We start from the raw sequence: 23,574 nt of genomic DNA, 5'->3' as shown, positions 1-23,574 counted from the left end.
CCTCCCTTTCAAGTCTAAAGTGCTTGAAAATACCTTTAAGAATCTCTTCAAGTCGCCACCCTTAACTAATTAAGCTTCATTTTAAGCTTCTACGTAAAAAATGCCTTCCAAATTTTAAAATGTAAGCCAAAAAAACGCAATCAGTGAGTTGTGAAAAGAAAATGTTTCAGGAAGGTTATGGATTCAAAATTGTGAGAATGAGGACAGAGGGGACAAGTCCCTAGACGTGGAATGTCATTGCTGAGCCTTCAAAGCACTATTTCAGTGTAGCAATTACCCTCAGATTACAGAAGGTATAGAGGGTGGTGAGGACATGGAGGCTGCTTCCTGAGCAAATTTTGGAGAGTAACCTGCTTCCACGTTTATAAAGTGGGGTAACCCATGCATGCTACCTGGTACATAGTAATATGCTAGAGAGAGAGGGAGAGAAAGAGAGAGAGTAGTTTCATGCCCCCTTCCCTTCTTTTTGTACCAGAAATGCCTTAGATGTCTTAAATAACAGCTGTCCTCAGAAATTGAATGGCTCCCTTAAACCCCTTAGTGTGGCATTCGAGATCCTGACTACCCAGATCTAGATAAGTTGGACTATCAGTTTTATAAAAGAAGTAGCAGCAAGTGCTTTGGGGGTTTAGAAGAGGGAGATAGTTTCTAACTAAGAGGATCTAGAAACGTCACAGTAGATGATTATCTGATCTGGCCTTGAGCACTGGGAGAATTTGAACAGGTAGAAAATAAGGGAAGGAACATTATACACAGTGAAAACAGCAAGCTCAAAAACCTACCTGAGACTTCCCTACCTCCTTCTCAGGCTCCCCCAGTTCCTTCTCTTTAAAGTTCCTTCACTTTTTTCTCTTATGAGAGAGCTTCCAGACTCTCTGGTCTACTCCTCAGTAGACTTCTTTTCCTAACTGTTGACAATGTTATTAATTAATGCAATGTCAGATGCAAAATGGAATGAAGGTCCTATGGTGCTTAACCACAAAAGGTTTTGATACTTAATATCAAATTCAAACTCTCCCCATGAATCAAGAAGTATTCACCTTCATTGATCCCAAAAGAAAAAGAAAAATGCAGAAGGGAACGGAAAAGAAAAAAAAGAGAATGGGGGGTGGGGGGAGTGTAGAAGGAATGAAAGGAAGAAAGGAAAGAAGGAAGAAAACCTTTGTAGGCCTGGTAACAAACTTTTTTGTTTTTTTGGCCACACCACATGGCCTGCAGGAATCAAGAGTTCCCTGACCAGGGATGGAACCTGGGCCCCTGGCAGTGAAAACGCCAGGTCCTAAACACTGCACCACCAGGGAATCCCCCAAACGTTTCTACATTTATTCAGTTAAAAAAAATTTTTTTTAACTAAAATCTAATTTGAGGTTGCATGGGTTTTTTAGATGCTGTAGCCCAGGGAACAATTCTGTCCTCTACAAAGCCCTCAAAAATGTTAACATTCTTTCCCTTTTTCATGTCCAAAAAGGCAACACCTCTTTTTAAACTTACTAGATAAATGTCCTTCATTCCTCAGTCTGACTGCTTACTGGAAATGTTTTATTAATTGGGAATTTATTCCCACATATTGTGATGCAAATAGATGAATGGCAAATCAGCAGCTGCATTCATTTAAAATTAGCAGAGGCCCTTGTTCAAGAGATGGCATATTCAGAGTGACCCAAATTATCATGACATGAAGGCCACAGGTCAAATTCAAAGCCAAGTTACAAATCAATAGAAACTTTCCATGGAGAAGCTGGTTCTATAAACTAATTATTAATTGTTTTCAAGAAGCTCTGTGTTACTTTGCTGCATCCAAAATTTAAGATCTTCTGCAAAATAAAGACTTTAAACTGTCACTGATTTCTGGTTTTTAAAATCTGAGCCCATGGATTCTTTCCCAGAAATTTAATTCATCATTTAAAAATTTTTAATTGTCATATGTTCTTAGTAATATTTTTCTCTAGAGATTCACTTCATAAGTTTGGTTAAATATTGTTTTTGAGCTTCTATGCTTTTTATTCCTGACCATGATTCGCTTTTTCTTCAGGAAAAGCTCAATTTGACTGAGCTCTTTTTAATGTTACACTGAAGTTCAATAATCCACTTTAAATGTTACATCTTGGTCTTCCCTGGTGGCGCAGTGGTTGAGAGTCCACCTGCCGATGCAAGGGACACGGGTTCGTGCCCCTGTCCAGGAAGATCCCACATGCCGCGGAGCGGCTGGGCCCGTGAGCCATGGCCGCTGAGCCTGCACGTCCGGAGCCTGTGCTCCACAATGGGAGATGCCACGGCAGCGAGAGGCCCGCGTACCGCAAAAAAAAAAAAAAAAAAAAAAAAAATTAGGGTACAACATCTCCATCCTGATGTTGAAACGTTATGGTTCCACTGTCACCAGCCAAAGAGGTAACATTGGACGAATACCTGGGGCCTTTCTCCCATTTTCCCTACATTTCCAGTTTGCACCTCCAGGAGTCTCCTCCAGATATAACTGATCCTGTAAGGATTAAAATCTGGCTCTGAAATTTGTGTTCTCTGAGTCAGCACAATTTCCATTTCTCATTTAGTTCACAGTGACTTACAATAACTTAACAATAACTTATAATAACAATAACTTACAGTAACTTAAAATATTGCTTTGTGCTCTCTACAATCTTATTCTGAAACTTTTGGTGATGGTAACAAAAGTTGTGATAGATTTGAGACAGAAAAGGAAGGGTTCAGGGCACAACGAATAAAAGAATGATATAACCATTAAGAAGATCAGGACATGACAGAAACGGGTTAGAACCTACTAGGCCAAAGATGGCAGAAGATTAGATTTCCAGTAGACTTTGAGCCTCATTATATGCTCATTGTAATACATTAGCATGCTAAATGAAACACTCACAGGTGCCATCACAGTTCCAAGGCTGACCATAAAAGGCCAAAAAGTGGGTGGTGCCCCAATTCCTGGAAATCCCTGCCCCTTCTCCAAGATAGTTAGAATATTCCTCCCACTTGTTAGCCTTTGAAATTACCCAGTCCATAAAAAGTAAACACCTGCACACCCCAGGGCCTCTAGCCTTCTGAGACAGCCCCCAATCCGTCTATGGAATGTATATCTCTCTAAACAAATTTGCTTTCACTTTACTAGCTCTTGAATTCTTTCCTGAGAGAAGCCAAGGACCCTCACTTGGCGCCCGTCCCACCGGAGACCTGAGACATGACCATCCTCTCCTGCCCCATTTTTCCGGCAACAGATTAGACAGTGCACTGGCCAGATAGGCTAGAGAATGGTTTCTCCTTCCCGATGTTGCTTTGAGAAATCACTGCTCTTGACTTTCTTCTGTAAAATGAAGAGGTTGTGCTATTGATGGCTAAAATTCTCAGCAGCTTAGTAGTCTAAGGTGCTTTTTCTTTTCAATTAGTTTTTATTGGAATATAGTTGATTTACAATGTTGTGTTAGTTTCTGCTGTACAGCAATAAGGTGCTTTTTATTCTGTTAATATTTGAATCTTGGGCTTCCCTGGTGGCACAGTGGTTAAGAATCCGCCTGCCAATGCAGGGGACACGGGTTCAAGCCCTGGTCCGGGAAGATCCCACATGCCGTGGAGCAACTAAGCCCAGGCACCACAACTACTGCACCTGTGCTCTAGAGCCCGCGAGCCACAACTACTGAGCCCACGCACCACAACTACTAAAGCCCACCCGCCTACAGCCTGTGCTCCGCAACAACAGAAGCCACCGCAACGAGAAGCCGGGGCACCGCAAGGAAGAGTAGCCCCGCTCGCTGCAGCTAGAGAAAGCCCGCATGCAGCAACGAAGACCCAACGCAGCCATAAATAAATAAATGAATTTATTTTTAAAAAATTGAATATTGTGCAGGTATTTCCTAGAACATATATATATTATATACAATATATATATTATATATATTAGTTCAATATACCTGGCAGTCCTAGTTTCTTCTTTGTAGCTTCTTTTGACCTCTGTGGGGAGACCCACCAGTAGGTCTTGAGCCACACTGGCTTCAAGAATGATGGTGTCTGAAGACAGGGATTTACGGCCTGATCTAGTGCTGTTGGTGGCAGCTTCATCTCCCCTCGCTGCCAGTTGGGCCCCGACCTTTTGTTCTGGTTCTGGTAACTGGAACACAGTGTCTTATCCATGACAGTATCTGCAGCTTGAGCCACAGAGGTGTTCCCTAAATGCTGAGGGACGGGAAGGAGGTGAGCAAGGGAGCTCCAGAATGAGCCGGGATCCTTCCTGCCTCCTCATGGAGCCCAGACCACATTTTGAACTATTCTCCCCTCGTTCCTCTTCCCTTCACCTCACTGGCCTTGTCGAACCCTGGCTTCTCTCCCAACTTGCTGTTCTTTTTCTGAAAGACTATCCAGTACCTCTCTGTCCATCCCACTCACTCCCTCCCCTCCTGGGTCCGATGTTATCTTCTCAGTGGTCGCACTCTTTAGGATTACAGCCCCATTCCCTTTACACCCAATCCTACTGTCCTTCCCTGCTTTGTTTTTCTTATTAGCATTTATCACTAACAAACATGCCATGTATTTAATTTATTTATTTTATTTACTATTTTATTGTTTATCTTTCCTTACTAGAACCAAGGTGCAGAAGGGCAGAGAAATTAGTCTTTATCTCCAGTGCCTGTAACATGGTAGTTACTCAACAAGTGTTTGTTAAATTTACAGGATCCTAGTTTGGTGTCACAGTCTCAAAATGGGGCCCCTCATATCCCCATTGGTACCCCCAGCTCAATACCCATCACAGACTTCCCTCATGCTAAATGCTGGCCTGCCTCTTTGAATGGCCCCTAAAATATCCCCTTTTCAATAGCTATTTGTTGAATGGACAAATAAATGCTCTCAGATCACCGGTCCCTGTGCGCTGCCTTCCTGTCGAAAATCTCCCTTCCTGCTTTTCTGCATATTGTATTCCTAGCACACTCCTAGTTCCACACACCAGTCTTTCCTTGGATTTTCCTTGGTGAAATTTAAGAGTCCGTTTGGGCCTCAAGGGTCCTTCCATTTGCCCGTTTTTTTGTTTTTTGCCTCTATTTTTTTTGGCCATACCACATGGCATGTGGGACTTTCCCTGACCAGGGATCGAACTCGTGCCCCCTGCAGGGAAAGGGCAGAGTCTTACTCACTGGACCACCAGGGAAGCCCCTGGTTTTTTGTTTTTGGCCACGCCACCACTACCACGCGGCTTGTGGGACCTTAGTTCCCCAACAAGGGATTGAACCCAGGCCCTCCACAGTGAAAGCAAGGAGTCTTAACCACTGGACTGCCAGGGAATTGCCTGCCCCTGTTTAAATACAAGCCACACCCCTCTCCCTGCACAGCCCTGCCCCTCCCCTGCATTCCATCTCTTTGTTCTGGCCTCCTCTATTGTCCTTCTTCCCAGAATCCTTCCTCAATGTCATATGCTGACCACATATGTTGCAACTGGAAGAGATCTTAGGGGTCCAAGCTCTTGTTTTATAGATGAAAAGAGACAGGCCTGCAAGCATTTGTCTTGTCCAGATTTGCACAACTAGTTAGGCCACGGCCAGAACTTGGATCCAGGGACACAGATTCCCAACCGGTCCAGTGCCCTTCCCACGTGCCTTAAATTCTCTTCACTGGCAGCAGTCTGCCCTTACCTAAAACATCTTTTACTCTTTTGGGCCTCGTGAATTATTTTGTTCAATGGCTATACAGATAGCATATATCTGAGGTAAGAAGTCTCTTCAGATCCACATTTCCTTAACTCTTAAGCCTATTTTAAGATTAAGATTAACTTCTGGCAAGGGAAACCCTTATTGTCCTCCATTGCTTTTAAAACACTCATGCCCCAGCATTGACCTTTTAACCTACAAAGCTCATTGTCAATTTAGGGGAAATGGGACTTGATTCAAAAGACGACTTCTGGCTGTCTTTCCCTTCCTCCCGAAAAGAGGCAAAATCTTCCAGAGTACCATGAGAGGTATACTATTGTACATACTTTTTATACCCTTTCTGACCTGATCATGAGGACCTGAAGAGATAAAGAATTGTGTTGTGTGTTCTCCACATGATCTTATTTCTGACACAGTCAATAAAATCAAACAAAGTATTTATATCAACCCAGCCAAAGCTAAAACCAGGTGGTGGTTTTATAAATAAATGTTTCTTCAATGGACATTTCCTTATTTGTCTTCAAATAATCACTTAACCTACCAGAATGGCTAAAAGTAACATAGTTAACCATATAAGGTGCTGATGGGGAAGCTGAGCAACTAGAGCTCTCATCTATTGATAATGGAAATGAAAACTGGTACAACTGATAGGGTAGGGGGTCCCCAGAGAAAGAGAACCAGGCATGGCTTTCCCAACATAAGAGAAACTGATTTGGCCTAAGTTTTCTGCATCTAAGACTGGCACCATGCTTGCCTCAGTAATTAAAGATCTTAAGGGAAATTAGGAAAGAAAGGAACAAAGGAAAAACAGTCAGGAAACAATAGTTCAGAGATAAGACAAGTTTAGTTTCTCCTCAAGGGATATAAATAACAATCTGTTACATATCTTTGAGTTCTGCAGGAACCAAGGCCCCTACCCAGGTGGAGGATGCAATGATGATATTGACCTTTTCTGACTTCTATCAACTAAAGCTTGGACTCTGTCAACCTATGTCCCAGTTCTGTGTTGAATTCTCTGCTCTCGCTCCTTCAAGAATATGTATATACCCTTAGCTTAAAAGTTCCCCAATTTTGCTGTTTGGGAGACACTGCTTTGGGAAACATCCCAAGTGTTCTCCTTATTTGCTGCAAGTAATAAATCCTCACTTCTCCCAATCTTTGGCTTGCTTCTGTCTTTTGGTTCAACATCCCCCAAAAGAACCATTCTGGAAAATAGTCTTAAAGTTTCTTATAGAGACACACAGAATACAATCTAGATATGCCATTCCAGGTATCAACTGAGGAGAATTGAAAACTTATGCCATGCAAAAAACCCTATAGATTAGTGTCCAAGAACAGAAACAATCCTAAAGCCCAGCTAGCGAATGAATAAAATTTTAATATACAAAAGTGTCTAGGAGTTAAAACTTTTCCCATAGAACTCTCCTACACTATTGGTGAGCATGTTAGTTGGTGCAAACACTATGGAAAACAGTATAGAGGTTCTTCAGAAAACTAAGAATAAAATTACCATATGATGCAGCAATCCCACTCCTGGGCATATATACCAACAAAACTATAACTCAAAAAGATACATGCACCCCTATGTGAATAGCAGCACTATTCACAATAGCCAAGACAGGGAAGCAACCTAAATGTCCACCAACAGATGAATGGATAAAGAAGATATGGTACAGGGGCTTCCCTGGTGGCGCAGTGGTTGAAAGTCCACCTGCCGACGCAGGGGACGTGGGTTCGTGCCCCGGTCCGGGAGGATCCCACGTGCCGCAGAGCGGCTGGGCCCATGAGTCATGGCCACTGAGCCTGCGTGTCCAGAGCCTGCGCTCCACAAGGGGAGAGGCCAAGGCAGTGAGAGGCCCACGTACCGCAAAAAAAAAAAAAGAAAGAAAAGAAGATATGGTACATATATACAATGGAATACCACTCAGCCCTAAAAAAGAATGAAATAATGCCATTGCAGCAATTTGGATGGAGATAGAGATTATCATAGTAAATGAAGTAAGTCAGAAAGAAAAATGCCATATGATATCGATTATATGTGGAATCTAAAATATGACACAGGGACTTCCCTGGTGGCACAGTGGTTAAGAATCTGCCTGCCAATGCAGGGGACACGGGTTCGATCCCTGGTCCAGGAAGATCCCACATGCCACGGAGCAACTAAGCCCATGTACCACAACTACTGAGCCTGCACTCTAGAGCCCGCGAGCCACAACTACTGAAGTCCATGCACCTAGAGCCCGTGCTCCACAATGAGAAGCCCTCACACCAAAATGAAGAGTAGTTCCCGCTCACTGCAACCAGAGAAAGCCCACGTGCAGCAACAAAGACCCAACACAGCCAAAAATAAATAAATAAATTTCTTTAAAAAAGTAAAATAAAATATGACACAAATGAACCTATTTAAGAAACAGTAACAGACTCATGGACATAGAGAAAAGACTTGTGGTTGCCAAGGGTGGGCAGGGGTTGGGGGAGGGATGGAGTGGGAGGTTGGAGTTAGCAGATGTAAGTTATTATATATAGAATTGATAGACAACAAATTTCTACTGTATAGCACAAGGAACTTTATTCAATATCCTAAGATAAACCATAATGGAAAAGAATATTAAAAAAAGAATGTAGGGCTTCCCTGGTGGGGCAGTGGTTGAGAGTCCGCCTGCTGATGCAGGGGACACGGGTTCGTGCCCTGGTCCGGGAAGATCCCACATGCCGCAGAGCGGCTAGGCCCATGAGCCATGGTTGCTGAGCCTGCGCGTCTGGAGCCTGTGCTCCTCAACGAGAGAGGCCCACAACAGTGAGAGGCCCGCGTACCACAAAAAAAAAAAAAAAAAAAGGATGTATATATATGTATAAGTGAATCCTTTTGCTGTACAACAAAAATTAACACAACATTGTATATCAACTATACTTTAATAAAAAAGAAAAAAAGAACAACAACAACAAAAACTTTTCCTGTACTCATTCTTTCTTGATTCAGGTCTTTTGAATTCAACTGACAAAAGACAGATTAACAAAAGATAACATTCAATCACCATATTTTTGTTAAGGTATGTAGAGGGTGCACAGAAAAATGTGACTCAAGGGGCAGTTAGAATTTAGGGCTTATTATATACCATCTTAATGGGGAAGGGGAGGGAGAGAAAGACACTTATGGGGAAACAAATGAGTTCTCAATAAGGGAAAGGGAGGGAGAAAGGGAACTCATGGGAAAACAAATGACTTTCTGGAAAGATAAATTGGCCTCAGGAGAACAGATGGGAGATAGGATAGTTTTGTGACAATGTCTGTTTACATGTGGTGTGGAGACTTCTCATGGCTCTTGATAAGAGTCAATCATCCCTGGTGGATCCCAGGAATGGCCTCTAGGGTAGGGGATTTATGACAATTGAGTTCTTAATTCTACTTTTAGGAAGATAAGAGATTTCACAAACTCAAATGCTTCTGATAAAATAATTTTTATGCCACAGTGAGTGGGTATTACTGACCCTTTCAATAGTGAAACCAAGCAGGACCCTGTGGGGCTTCTGGGCAAGGAAGCCTTTCCGTGTCCCTTGATTCTTGTTTGTAGGGAATGGGTTTCAGCCTCCATGACTTTCCCTGAGTTCCAAAGGGCAGGTTCAAACTGTTGCTAATCAGGGAGGAGATGGGATGCAGAGACAAAGGAAGAGCAACCAAGAAACAGTAGTGCAGCCTTGGAGCAGGGTCCTGGTTCCCTCTCAAGGAATACACATAACAATGTCTTTAAGCTCTTTATAGAATTAAAAACCCCAAAATGGATTATGTCAGCATTCCTCATACCAGAGAAGACTACCTGAAGTCAGATTAAAGGAAGCAGAGAGGCTCATCAAGATTACCTGAGGGGCTTCCCTGGTGGCACAGTTGTAAAGAATCCACCTGCCAATGCTAGGGGACATGGGTTCAAGCCCTGGTCCAGGAAGATCCCACACACCGTGGAGCAACTAAGCCCATGTGCCACAACAACTGAGCCCGCACTTTAGAGCCCGTGAGTCACAACTGCAGTCACAACTGCAGCCCACGCTCCTAGAGCCCATACTTACAACTGCAGTCACAACTGCAGCCCACACTCCTAGAGCCCATACTCCGTAACAAGAGAAGGCACCATGGTGAGAAGCCAGCGCACCAAAACAAAGAGTAGCTCCTGCTCGCCCCAACTAGAGAAAGCCTGCATGGAGCAACATAGACCCAATGCAGCCAAAATAAATAAATAAAATAAATAAATTAGGGCTTCCCTGGTGGTGCAGTGGTTAAGAATCCACCTGCCAATGCAGAGGACATGGGTTCGAGCCCTGGTCTGGGAAGATCCCACATGCCGTGGAGCAACTAAGCCCGTGCACCACAACTACTGAGCCTGCACTCTAGAGCCCGTGAGCCATAACTACTGAGCCCGCGTGCCACAACTATTGAAGCCCGTGTGCCTAGAGCCCGTGCTCTGCAACAGGAGAAGCCACCGCAATGAGAAGCCCGCATGCCACAACTAAGAGAAAGCCGGTGTGCAGCAACGAAGACCCAACACAGCCAAAAATAATAAATAAAAATAAATATATTTTTTTAATTAATTAATTAGTTAATTAATTATTTTAAAAAAAGAAGATTACCTGAGACCAGATTAGAGGAGTGCAGGCCCTGCACATACCCTAATTTTGTCAGCACAACTCCACCCTTGAACTACTGCTATAAAACATCTCACTAAATCCTCCTGGGTTGGGACACACAGTTTTCTTTTTTTTTTTTTTAATATATTTATTATTTATTTATTTTGACTGCATTGGGTCTTCGTTACTGTGCACAGGCTTTCTCTAGTTGCGGTGAGTGGGGGCTACTCTTCATTGCGGTGTGCGGGCTACTCATTGCGATGGTTTCTCTTGTTGCGGAGCACAGGCTCTAGGCACATGGGCTTCAGTAGTTGTGGCACGTGGGCTCAGCGGTTGTGGCTCATGGGCTGTAGAGTGCAGGCTCAGTAGTTGTGGCACATGGGCTTAGTTACTCCATGGCATGTGGGATCTTCCCAGAGCAGGGCTCAAACCCATGTCCCCTGCATTGGCAGGCGGATTCTTAAACACTGCGCCACCAGGGAAGCCCAGAGGACACATAGTTTTCAAGGGCAGAATCCTGCTGTGTCCCCCTTTGCCTGGCAAAGCAATAAAGCTCTTCTTTTCTACTTTACCCAAAACTCTGTCTCCAAGATTCAATTCAGCACCGGTGCACAGCGGCAGAGCTTTCGGCATCAACACCGTGAAACCTTAACTGAATCAAGTGTATTGATTTGGATGAAAATGAAATCTAAATTCCGATGTTGTGCTCAGAAGATAGAATGTTTCCATAAGAAGATAGTCTGCACGTAATCTAGAAAAGAGGAAAATGAAGGGGGAAATATTGGCACTGTTTACCTAACAATGTCCGCAGAGCACTGAGACACTGAATCTGACAGAGATGCATAATCTAGGTTTAGGACAAGCATAGTTCACTTGGATTTTTTGGCTCAGAATAGATGTGAAGATTATCTCTCCTGACATTAAGTCCATGCTCACAAAGTCACTTAATAGCTAATAACATATACCGTCCATACTTTGATTTCAAGCAACAATTAAGTCATTAAACAACTAGTATTCTAATTTTTGCATCTCCTCCTGCTATTCTCTCCCTAACATCTCCTGCTATATTTCTTTCCTTTTTTTCACTCTCACTCACTGGGCTCCAGCTACACATGCCTAGCATAGTGCTGTCATAAAACCTTTGCACATGTACTTAAATGAAGGATCTTGAAATAAGGAGATCATCCCGGATTATCTGGGTGTGTCCTAAATCCAAAGACAGGTGTCCTTACAAGAGATACACAGAGAAGAAAACAGAGAAGGCAGTGTGAAGACTGAAGCAGAGATTGGAGTGACGTGGCCACAAGCCAAGGAAGCTGGCAACCACCAGAATTTAGAAAAGGCATGGAATGGATCCTATCCTAGAGGCCATTCAGAGGCAGCATGGCTCTGCTGACCTTGATTTTGGACTTCCAGCCTCCAGAACTGTGAGAGAATAAATTTCTCTTTTTAAAGCCCCAGTTTGTGGCAATTTGTTACAGCAGCCCTAGGAAACTAATACAGTGCATGATACCATCTATGTAATGGTCTCAAACTGACAAAATTATAGACATGGAGAATAGATTAGATGTGACCAGGTATTAAGAATGGAGAGGGGGGTGTGTTTGTGGGGTTGGGGGGATGGGGTGGTGGCTTGTGATTGATTATACAGGGACACCACAAAGGAGATTGTTGTGGTGATGGAATAGCTCTATATGCATGTAAATGTGATAAATCCGAAAGGGTCTGTGGATTGTACCTATATCAATTTTCCTGTTTTGATATTATACCATAATCATATAAGATGTTATAATTGGAGGAAAGTGGATGAAGGAGGACATCAAATCCCTCTGTACTATGTTTGCAACTTCTGTGAATCTATAATTACTTTAAATTGAAATTTTTAATTTTCAGTTATGACTGCTAGAAAATTTTCAATTACATATGTGGCTTGCATTATATTTCAATTTCATCAGTGCTGCCCTAGAATGTGATGTTCTCCTTTGGGGTTCTTATATAAGGAGCTGAGTGGCCTCCTGCCCTGAAATCTCAGGCTGACCTTCCACAATTGCAATGAAAACTCTACAAGCCTGGGAAGTAAAGTAGTAATAAGAGGGAAAGTACAAGCTGAGTCAGAGAGACCTGGATGGAATCCTGGCTTTGCTACTTAGACCTCAGGCAAATCCTTTAACCTCTCTCAGTCTCCATCTCTTAGTCTGGAAAATCAGAATAATAACACCATCTTGCCAAGTCTAATGTGAGAACAAAGTGAGGTCATAAATGGAGAACTCCTACCAGAGTGCCTGGCACAGTGTTGTGTCAAGTGCTCAGTAAATGTCAGTTCTTTGCCATTCTCTTCTAAGTTTCTCAGGCCACATTAGGCCTGGACAGTTCAAGAAAGAGGAAGAGGAGGGAAGTGATAATTGGGCACCATCTTAGGCACTGTCTTCTGTGCATTGGAAAGTACATTACTGTTTAGAGATGCTTTCAGGACTTGATTTCATTCACTGCTCATGACAATCCTGTGATGTAGATTATTCCTGTCAATCATAACCTCCCATAAAACCACCAAAAAACTTGTTGACTAAGCAAAGCTAAGTTTAATACTGCAGAAAGAAGGAACAGCACCTTGACAGACTCTTAATAATAAGAGGAGGATGTTTATAGGGTTTCAGGTCCAGGTCAGATGACTTTAAGCTGCTCTGGTAAGGCAGGGAACTGGTCGGGAATGGGCAGAGTTTATAATATAATAGTATAGCATTGGTGAGCATAGCAAGGTGAGGGTCTTGAAACAAGTATTAATGAGCAACTTGTTAATTTTGATAAGCAATTTTGGTAAGTCCACTTCCCTGGTGTTCCAGTGGTTAAGAATACGCCTGCGGATACAGGGAACACAGGTTCGATCCCTGGTCCGGGAGTATCCCACATGCTGTGGAGCAACTAAGCCCGTGCACCACAGCTACTGAGCCCGCGCTCTGGAGCCTGCATGCCACAACTACTGAGCCCACATGCTGCAACTACTGAGCCCACGTGCCTCAAATACTGAAGCCCGCACGCCTAGAGCCCGTGGTCCGCAACAAAAGAAGCCACTGCAAGAAGCCCATGCACGTTAAAAAAAAGTAGCCCCTGCTTGCTGCAACTAGAGAAAGGCCTCACACAGCAATGAAGACCCAGTACAGCCAAAAATAAATAAATAAATAAATTTAAAATAAATAACATATTTATTTGCTGGTGTTTACATTGCTTTTTCAGTTCCAGTGGGGTAAAAATGTAAAGTAAATAAATTAGTAACCCTCATAAAGAAATCTCTAAGCAGGCTCATACATAGTTAAGTTGCCATGTAAACTGGTATCACCTCTTGGGAGGGTAATTCGGCTTGGGAGGGTAGACTTTTGAAGACTTCATTGTGCATACACTTTGTCCTAGCAACTCCATTTCTAAGAATTTACTCTACAGAAATATTTGGGGGAAAAATATATATATACATATATATGTGTATATATATATATATACACACACACACACACACACACACACACACACATACAGAGAGAGAGAGAGAGAGAGAGAGATGGTTATTGTGGCACTATTTGCAATCGCAAAAAACTGGAAACAGTCCAAATGTTCATCAGTAGGAGTTGGTTTTGGATGTAATCATAGACATATAGTTTCTAAAAGGGAAAAAATGGGGGGAGGGATAAATTGGGAGATTGGGATTGACATGTACACACCACTATATATAAAATAACTAATAAGGACCTACTATATAGCACAGGGAACTCCACTCAATACTCTGTAATAACCTATATGGTAAATGAATTTAAAAAAGAATGGATATATGTATATGTACAACTGATTCACTGTACAGCAGAAAGTTAACACAACACTGTAAATCAACTATACTCCAATAAAAATTTTTTTAAAAATAAATGTTTCATATAGATAAATATGGCTTAAATAGTACTGTATATTGGTATAAAAAGATATCTAAGTCACACTGTACAATTTTTAAAAAGCAGATTTCAGAACAGATCATATAGTATGAACCAGTTTTTAATTTTTTAAAAAGAGTATATGGGAATTCCCTGGCAGTCCAGTGGTTAGGACTCTGCACTTTCACTGCCATGGGCCTGGGTTCAATCTCTAGCCAGGGAACTAGGATCCTGCAAGCTGCACGGTGCGGCCAAAAAATAAAAAATAAAAAAATAAAAAGAGTATACATTGGTCTGAAAAAATATCTGGAATAACATTTCAAACTATTTGTGGTGATTTGGGAAGTAGGATGACAGGAGATTTCTGCTTTCAAATAATAATTTTCTTGCTATTTGAATTTTTTATTATAACAAGAATTATTCTTTCAAAAACTGAAATGTAAATATATGGCCAATCCAGCAAATGCCTTATGTATCAGTTAGCCTAGGTCAGAGTTTCTCAACTTCAGCACTGACATCTTGGGCTGGATAATTCTTCATTTAGGGTCACTGTCCTTGCAGTCTAGGATGTTACCAGCATTCTGGCCTCTACATTCTGGGTGCTAGTGGCACACCTTCCTGCCCAGTTGTGACTCCAGACATTGGAAATGTCTCCTAGTGACATGGTTGCCTTACATAGCAACCCAGTTAAATTTGAATTTCATATAAATAGCAAATAATTTTTATAAGGTTGTCACATGTAATATTTCTATGTTGCACCCTATAATTTTATTTGATAAATCTGGCAACTTACCTGGGGCACTAGTTGTTCTGGTTGAGACCCACTGGCCTTAGGTGTTACACTGCTTTGTTGCCTTGACTTTTCTGAAGATCAATCTTGGTACAGAAAACTCCGCTTCTTTGTCCCTCTCTGCACCATGATATAGCCATGGGTTGTAGGCTGATTGGAAGCCTGCAAAAAGCCAAGTCATTTTCCTGTTACATCTCTTGCACTGTCTGCCACCAAACAATCAATAGTATCCTCCAGAAAATTCCCTCATTCAGACTAAGCTCCACAGTATTTTTCTGAAGAATTGCTGGGCCAGATAGTTTTGTGTAGAAAGTATAAATCCTGTCCTTCTGCTCTGGTATGATTCTTTCTAAGCTAGATCAGCCACCTCTACAAGGTCTATGCTCTAAGCTTTGAAAAAGGAATTGTAAGACAAGTTGACAAAGGTTTAACGAAAGATTACAAATACATTATGTCAACTTAATTCATAAATTTAGCATTTACTAAATGTCATTATATATTTTTTAAAACTTACAGACTATATTTTCTCACTTCTCAAGAAATCCTGAGTATGCAGAACAGTTATTGAGAAATCATAACTGATAAATTAAATAAGTTACTTACACCCAAGTATTTTTAAGAGAAAAATATTAAATTATTACCATTTTGTATGGGTATATATATATGTATAATATTTGATGTGGCTGCATTTGAAGTTGATTGGTAGGATGTAAGGTAGGGCCTTGAAAAGCAAGAGTGCCTGGGGTCTCGGAGGCCTAGGCAGGTCTCTCCCAGAATTTCTTAGGAGTGACATAGGTTGTTTACATATGCTGGGGGGAAAAAGAAAAAAATAATAAACTAAAATTGATTTTGAGAGGTTAATAATATTGACCATATCATCATCTAATTCTAAAATAACCCCCAAAATTGGATGGAGGGTAGGAAATACTATGATTTTCTAATTTGTATGTTCCCAAATTGTTCTAATTTTTCTCAAAAGGATGTGTACTTTTATAATATAGAAAATAAGAATTTTTAAAGTAAAATAAAATAATCTTGGAACATCTTATAAGAGTATTTTGGGGGAGTGAAAAATGTTACAACTTTTTTGGAGAATAACTTGGCACTGCCAAAATAAACACACACACACACATAAACACACAAGGCTTTTGACCCAACAAAATCTTCTAGTGTATATAGATATACAAGTATATTCAGTCCAGTGTTTTCAATAAAACTAGTGGTTAAAATATTAACCAGGTTTATTTTGTGGAATGGGCTTATGGGAGGGTACTTTCACTTTCTACAATATGCATTTCTATTTTATGCAGCTTATAATGTTATATTTAAATTATAGGCCTCAAATTTGCTTATAAATTGTTTCATTCATTCAACAATCATTCAGTACTTACAATGTGTCAGGTTTACTCTTTTGAATCTTCCCTCACCAATGCAAATAAGGAGATGACTAATTGAATGTTTTCTGGGTACCAAGGAGTCTACATGGTGCAGAAAGACTGGGTAGAAGATAAAATAGAGGGTGCTGGGGCTTCCCTGGTGATGCAGTGGTTAGGAATCCGCCTGCCAATGCAGGGGACATGGGTTCAGGCCCTGGTCCGGGAGGATCTCACATGCCGCGGAGCAACTGGGCCCTCGTGCCACAACTGTTGAGCCTGTGCTCTGGAGTCTGTGAGCCACAGCTACTGAGCCCGCGTGCCTAGAGTCCATGTTCCACAACAAGAGAGGCCACTGCGGTGAGAAGTCCACGCACTGCAACGAGGGGTGGCCCCTGCTCGCCGCAACTAGAGAAAACCCATGAGCAGCAACGAAGACCCAATGCAGCCAAAAATAAACAAACAAATTTTTTTAAATTAAAAAAAAATAGAGGGTGCTATCTGAAGAGTTCCTTGATCACAATCCTAAGGAACACCTGCTACACCAGCCACTTTGGAAAAGAAATTAATAGCTAAAGCTAATTCCTTTAACTGTCAACCACCACCTTCCAAGATCCAGAGGTTTCAGACTGAAAGTCAATCGAATTACCTCACCACTCATTCACCTTCCATATAATTGTTTTAGTGAATATAAACTGTTATCTTTGCTTTCTATATTTGGAAGCGATTAAATGAGTAACAGTCCCCAGCTTAAAACAAACCCGGAACTTCTTCAAGTTTATTTTTAACATGTAATATAACTCAAAAAGAGACAACTATGTGGTCACTCTTGGTGGGTTATGCAGACAGCTGTGGTGACATTGATTACTCAACGTCAAGGAACAGTTAAGAAAAAATGACGTTCAGTGATTAGGGAATGTGGGACCAACACAGACTCACTTTGTTCTCACAATATCCCCTGTATAGAAAGTATGGATAAAGATAATTCATGTATGGGGACCCAGAAAATGGAGGCCGCCCCAGCAGTCCGGCCCAGGTCACAAATCTAAACCTGGGTCAGCCTGCACTTCCAGGAAACGCCGCACTCTCAAGGAAACCTAACACACACAGATCACAGTCCTCTAGCTGAGCTTTAGCTAGCTCACCTTACCCTGGAAAACAGGACCTACTAGGCTTATAAGGAAATCACGCCCTGTTTCCTGTTGCCTCTTCTAAGTGCTATAAAACTCAATCTGGCCTAAAACCCCTCAGAAAGAGGGATCCACTCTCTGTGAGCAGCATCCCCAATTCATGGATGGTTTTCCCTTCAATACAGTTCATTGAACGCGTTACTAAATTGTATTATCGTTGTCATTTGATAGTATGGACTCCCATTTTACAGAAGATTCAAAGAGAGGTTCCATGTCTTCCCCAGGGAAGTGCCATGGAGTCCAGCAATCTGGCATTATCTATGACTATGGCAATCAGTCCAAATACTACCCAGCTGAGTCTACCAGTCTGGGGCCCAGAGGGTACCATGTGAGTATGGGAGCCCCAGGAAACTCTGGAATTGTTTCCATTGCTAAACTGACTCAAAGGCCTTGAATTTGTACCTATGCCCCAACAGTTTTAAAGCACTGCTTTATATAGAACTGTTTATTATTATAACATTTTCAAACATAAAGTAGAGAGACTAGTGTAATGAAGTTCATATATCCATCATTTAGTAAAGCACTGTATTTTTTAAAATTCAAAAACTTGCTGAGTCATATCAGGAGGTCCATAAAAAAAGGTAGCAAGAGAAAAATGCAATTGGTTTGTAGTCTATCTCTACTATGAATTGGTTTGTAGTCTATCTCTACTATGAATAAGCTATGTAGCATTGGATAATTCATGGTGCCTTGTTAACTGGGACATAAAACCTGGAACCTGGCAGGGATTTGTGGGGACTTTTCAGACCTTATATCCTATACTTTTATTCAAAAGTTCTGTCATTCACTCTATCTACAAGCATTAAGCCACCATTATCTCTTGTCTTAATTAATGTCCCTTTGCCCATTCCTGCTCCTCTACATTCCATTCTTCATCTAGAGGCCTTGTCAACTTTTAAAAATGCAAATCAGATCATCTGATCACATCATTCCTGGGATAAAATCCCCTCAGTGCCTTCACATTTCTTTTAGGGCAATGTTTGAACTGCTTAACAAGTCCAATAAGAAGCTGCCTGACCTGGGCTGCTACCTCTCCTTTCACCATCTCCACCACATTGGCCATTTCCAGTCTCAGACTATCTCCACGTGCTGTTCCAACTACCTAAATGGTTCTTCTGGGCCTCAGTACTTACCCCCATTGCAACACAGACCCACTCTGCTTGGGCAGCTTGTTCTCATTTCAGGAATCTGCTTAAATGTCACATCTTCCAGGAAGCCTCCACCTGAACTACATCAAGTCCTGCTAAGCCTCTATGTGCTCTGTTAGTACCTGGTACTTGGATGTCATGGCCCTAAACACTATTTATTTAATTATGCATGGCAGCCAATCCATGCACCTAACCCAGTCTGGGCCAGGACAGGTTTACTGGAGGAGACACTGACTTTGTAAGCAGGTAGGGTAGGAGGTCCCCAGAGAAAGAGAACCAGGCATGGCTTTCTTGACATAAGAGAAGACATTTTTGGCCTAAGCCATTTTGTGATCTAAGCCTGGCCACAATGAGTGCCCTTGAATGGGGCTCAGTAATTAATGATCTTAAGGGAAGTGAGGGAATGGAGGAACAAAAGAAAAGCAGTCAGGAAACAATAGTTCAGCAATAAAACAGAGTCCTAGTTCCGCCTCAAGGGGTATACATCACAATCTGATATTCTGAGTTGTGCAGGAACTGAAGGTCCCACTCAGGTGGAGGACTGAATGATGATGTTGACCTTTTCTGATTTCCATCAACTAAAGCTTGGACTCTGTCGACTTTTGCACCAATTCTAGCCTGAATTCTCCCTTGCTCAAGCCCCTTCATGAATATGCATATACCACCCAATCCCCTTCATAAATATGCACGTACCCTTAGCTTAAAAATTCCACATTTTGCTGTTTGGAGAGACACTGCTTTGGGAAAGATCTCTGGTGTTCTCCTTACTTGCTGCAAGTAATAAATCTGTTGATGAAAAATTAATCAGTCGATCTAAGAAAGAAATGGAAAATTTTATTCGAGCCAAATTTGAGGATTATAACCCAGGAAGAGCATGTCAGAAAGCTCTGAGAACTGTTCCACCCTTTAGAAGTCAAGGCACTGTTATATAAGCTTTTTTGAGACAGAGGGCTGGACATCAAATGAGTCATTGTGGTAGATCATGTGACCTCTTACAAGATCAAGAAGTAATGCTATCTTTTAAGGAGTTGTCTTGTTGATGCTAGAAGTTCCTCTTTAATGTTGAGCAGGTATTCCTCCCCCTCCCAGGGGAAGGTTGGTGATGCATAATGCAGATATACAATGCACAGTGTGGAGAGAGAGGAGTCCAAAGGGCTGAGAAGATTTTTTGTTTAAACTTCTCTTGTCTTGACATAAAAATATGACTTTTATTTCACAAATCATTACTTCTTCCAATCTTTGGCTTGGTTGTATCTTTTGCCCTGACACCCACCAAGAAGTAAACCCAGTTTTCGGGTAACAACTTTGTGGAGGAAATCCATCCAACAAGGCTCCAATAGTCTTATTCTTATATGTGGTAAGTGGTTCACTGAGGGAGGGGAACTCTTTCAGTGATCTTTCAGGAATATTCAGTTACTGACATTCCTGCTTGATATTCTGCCAAACTAACTTAGCCTGTGGTCAGGTACCATCCATCTTTTCCCATTCACAGTGAGCAGAGCAACTATTGGTCAGTTCCAAGATAGGCTGGTTAGTAAATCAGCAGGAACTGGGTAAGCCCCCTCCTTTTTTTTTTTTTAAAGACGGAAGTGGGAATTATAATAAGGAGGTAGACTTTTCCTTAATATAGCTGCAAAACTGAAGCATAACTTTTTTTGTTTTTTAGAATAATCACTGATAATTTGTCAGCAAGTATAGATCATCTTAATCTGGAAGTCCAAATAAAATGGGTCATTTACACCTAGAGAGAAGTTTTAGTCCAATCATTGACTATCATTATTTTACAACAGTCATAATTTAGTTCTATTTTGTTAGTTTCTATAAATATGAATTTAAACACTGAAGTATTATATACTTTATAAGTATTAGATTCTGGAATTTTTTGTGATTCACAACTAATTAGAAACAAACTTGTAAAAAATATCAAACATTCCAGAAGTGTACGATTTGAAAACTAAAATTTTATATATCACTCGTACTCAAGAATAAGTAGTGTCAATAGTTACATGGTTAAGGCTTTTTTCTAACCATATATGACATACATATAAAATACATATTCAAACTAAAATTATTACATACTGTCCTGAACTTTTTTCCTTTAATAATATATCTTGAACCTGTCATTATATGTAGATTTGTCTAGTTCTTTTTAATAAATTCCCAGAATCCCATGTATTAAAATTTTAAAGCATTCCAAAAACAAAATTAAATATTTGTATACTGAAATTTTCTTTATGTTGCACAAATGAAATTCATTTATTCATCGTTTTTACTGGGTGTGTCTCCTAGAAATATTCCAGTAAAGTGTGCTCAGACCTAAAACCCACCAAATCCAGTTATATATAAAAAGATCAAATTGAATTTCTTGGAGGAATCTCCCCAAAGTAGAGTTGTAGGAGGATAGATAAAGTCAGTATAGAAGAAATAAAGAGGATGTTTCACATACATGTTTACTTGGTGCATTTGTGACATGCAGTTTCAGGAATACAAAGAAAATTATTTTCCCATTTACAGGAGTGAGGTCTTTAACTGAAGACAAGGTTTTGATAGAATAGATAAACTAAAGGACATTGGTTTGCATATGCAGATCACTTCAGAGTGACCTCCAACATTCCTCTGGAATTGGTTTAGTCTGGAGAGGAACTCTACCCCGACCCCTGCTTTAAATACTATAGAATAGTATTAAATACTGTAAAAACCTGTTAGAAAATAATCAGATTTTCTTTTCAGATTGACATATTTTGCTGAAATTTTTTTAGAGTTTAGTTTCTTTAAGTATTTTAGGAGGTTGGATTCTTGCCTCTCTGAAGGAGAAACAACAGGGGAGGAGAATGACCAGGTCTGTTTGCAAAAGGTCACTTTGGCTAATGCGAGGGAATGGATTATAGGGGAAAGTAGCAGCCTAACTGAGGTTTTATAACTAACGCACGAAGTTTAAGTCATTCCTTGGCTCAAAAGCCTTCATCTCATAGTAAAACCAAAGGCCCTTCAGTGCTCAATCTCTCCAGCACCCGCCACCGATTTTGGGGATGTTGGGCTGCACCCAGCCGGCCTACAAAGCCTATACTTGCCCAGCTTCAAGATGTTAAGAAAAAGCCTGGAGTCAGCAACAGAGACATCAATGGTTTAATGGATGGGGGTGAATTTAACATGTCTGAAGCAATGTCCTGAAGCGACACCCCACTGTTTGCTGCAGACAGTGGGTGGGATGTGGGAGCAGTCTTTCCTCCTGGGGGGAGGGGAAGATTGCCAGTTACAGGGGGAATTGACATCATGTTGGTTCATGGACTACCAGGGAAACTAGCAGAGGGGCCCGCCCCTCACCCAATCACTAGCTTGGGCCTGGGGCAAGTAGGTAGGAAGGTCAGTCATGTGAGTAGGGTATGTACAGAGAGCAAGAGAACAGCCATCTTGAATGGCCTGACCAAGCAAGGAGCTTCCTAGGGCAGGGGTTTTATTGTTTTGTTCACTGCTATAGGGCCAGTGCTTAGCAGAGCTTCACATAGGCATGCTGATAATACTGGTTCATGAGTAAATGGTTCTTTCATTTGGGGATAAATTAAAAAATTCTTAACCTGGTATCCAAGGCCTATCTGGGGCAGTCACAGCCTCATCTTATCATTTTTGCCCAGGGCTCTTGCTGGGGTCACACTCACTTGCTTTAACTTTCTCAGTCTTAGAATTCCCTGCTTAGAAGGATCTTAATGTTCTCTTTTCTTGTCCAACTCCTTTTCAAACTTCAAGTTTCAGCTTTTATGTGATTTCCCAGGAAGCCTTTTCTTGCCACTTTTAGAGACTCTTAACAACAAACACCAGTTTTTTGCCTTCTTAGTGTTTATCATAAATAATTTTTCTTTTTATCTATAGAAAAAGCATTTTGAAAATTTCTAGACTATTTTTTTAGAATAGTTTTAGATTTATGGAAGAATACAGCAGATAGTACAGAATTCCCATACACTTTCATTCCCAACATAGTTTGCCCTATTATCTTACTTTTAAAATGGCACGTTTGTTATAGTTAATGAACCAGTATGTGTTCATTTCTTTCAACACATTATTAGTATTAAGTAAAGTCCACAGTTATTCAGATTTCCTTCATTTTTACCTAATGTCCTTTTTGTGTTCCAGAATCCCATCCAGGATACCATATTATGTTTATTCATTGTCATGTCTCCATAGGCTATGACAGTTTCTCAGACTTTCCTTATGTGTGTGTGTGTGTGTGTGTGTGTGTGTGTGTTTTTAATATTTATTTATTTATTTATTTGGCTGCACCGGGTCTTAGTTGTGGCATGTGGGCTCTTAGTTGCAGCATGTGGGATCTAGTTCCCTGACCAGGGATCGAATCCAGCCCCCCTGCATTGGAAGCACAGAGTCTTAACCACTGGACCACCAGGGAAGTCCCAGACTTTCTTTATTTTTGATGACCTTCACAGTTTGAGGAGTACTGGTCAGGTACATTGTCGGATGTTATTTTTTTAAGGAAACCTTTTATTTAAGAATAATTTCTTAATAGTAATTTAATTCTCTTTGAAAAATTAGTACTAGTTTTTCCCAGTACACTATAATCTCCATGAAGTTGGGCCATGTCTGACTTACTCACAGCTGTATCCTAGTGGCTAATACATAGCAGACACTCAATATAAATTGCTAAATGAATAAATTATTGCTCATGAAACAACATTCCTCCAGGAGGTATCATTGGAAATTCCTACTCTTAGGAATTCTCCTCAGGGCTAAGTATGGCCTTCTTAGTATATCATTACAAATCTTTCTTAGTATATCAGTACAAATCCATTCTCTCTTCTAGTTTAAATTCAGATTCCTTCTGTCCATTATGTTTTTCATATTATTTTACTTTACAATATGTCTCCTTTAACTCAACTTCTTTAGCGTTCATTTTCATG

At 41.0% G+C, this 23,574-nt stretch overlaps 1 protein-coding gene across 3 annotated transcripts in view; it reads right to left on the bottom strand.

The window, feature by feature from the left end:
- The window catches only part of LOC116754783 (RE1-silencing transcription factor-like), a 195,577-nt gene that overhangs the window by 26,828 nt on the left and 145,175 nt on the right, over window positions 1-23,574 (bottom strand). For 2 of the 3 annotated variants that reach the window (XM_032633718.1, XM_032633720.1), the window contains exon 5: window positions 14,960-15,118. The gene's annotated coding sequence lies outside the window, so the exon portion shown is untranslated. Of the gene's footprint in view, window positions 1-14,959; window positions 15,119-19,360; window positions 19,454-23,574 lie in introns of all 3 variants that reach the window. The other variant, XM_032633719.1, reaches the window with a different exon arrangement.

This window comes from Phocoena sinus, chromosome 5, assembly GCF_008692025.1.
Source record: "Phocoena sinus isolate mPhoSin1 chromosome 5, mPhoSin1.pri, whole genome shotgun sequence".
In the NCBI taxonomy this organism is placed as follows: Eukaryota; Metazoa; Chordata; class Mammalia; order Artiodactyla; family Phocoenidae; genus Phocoena; species Phocoena sinus.
Note: the sequence above shows the minus strand (reverse complement) of the source record. Positions and strands in the feature narration are given on the sequence as shown.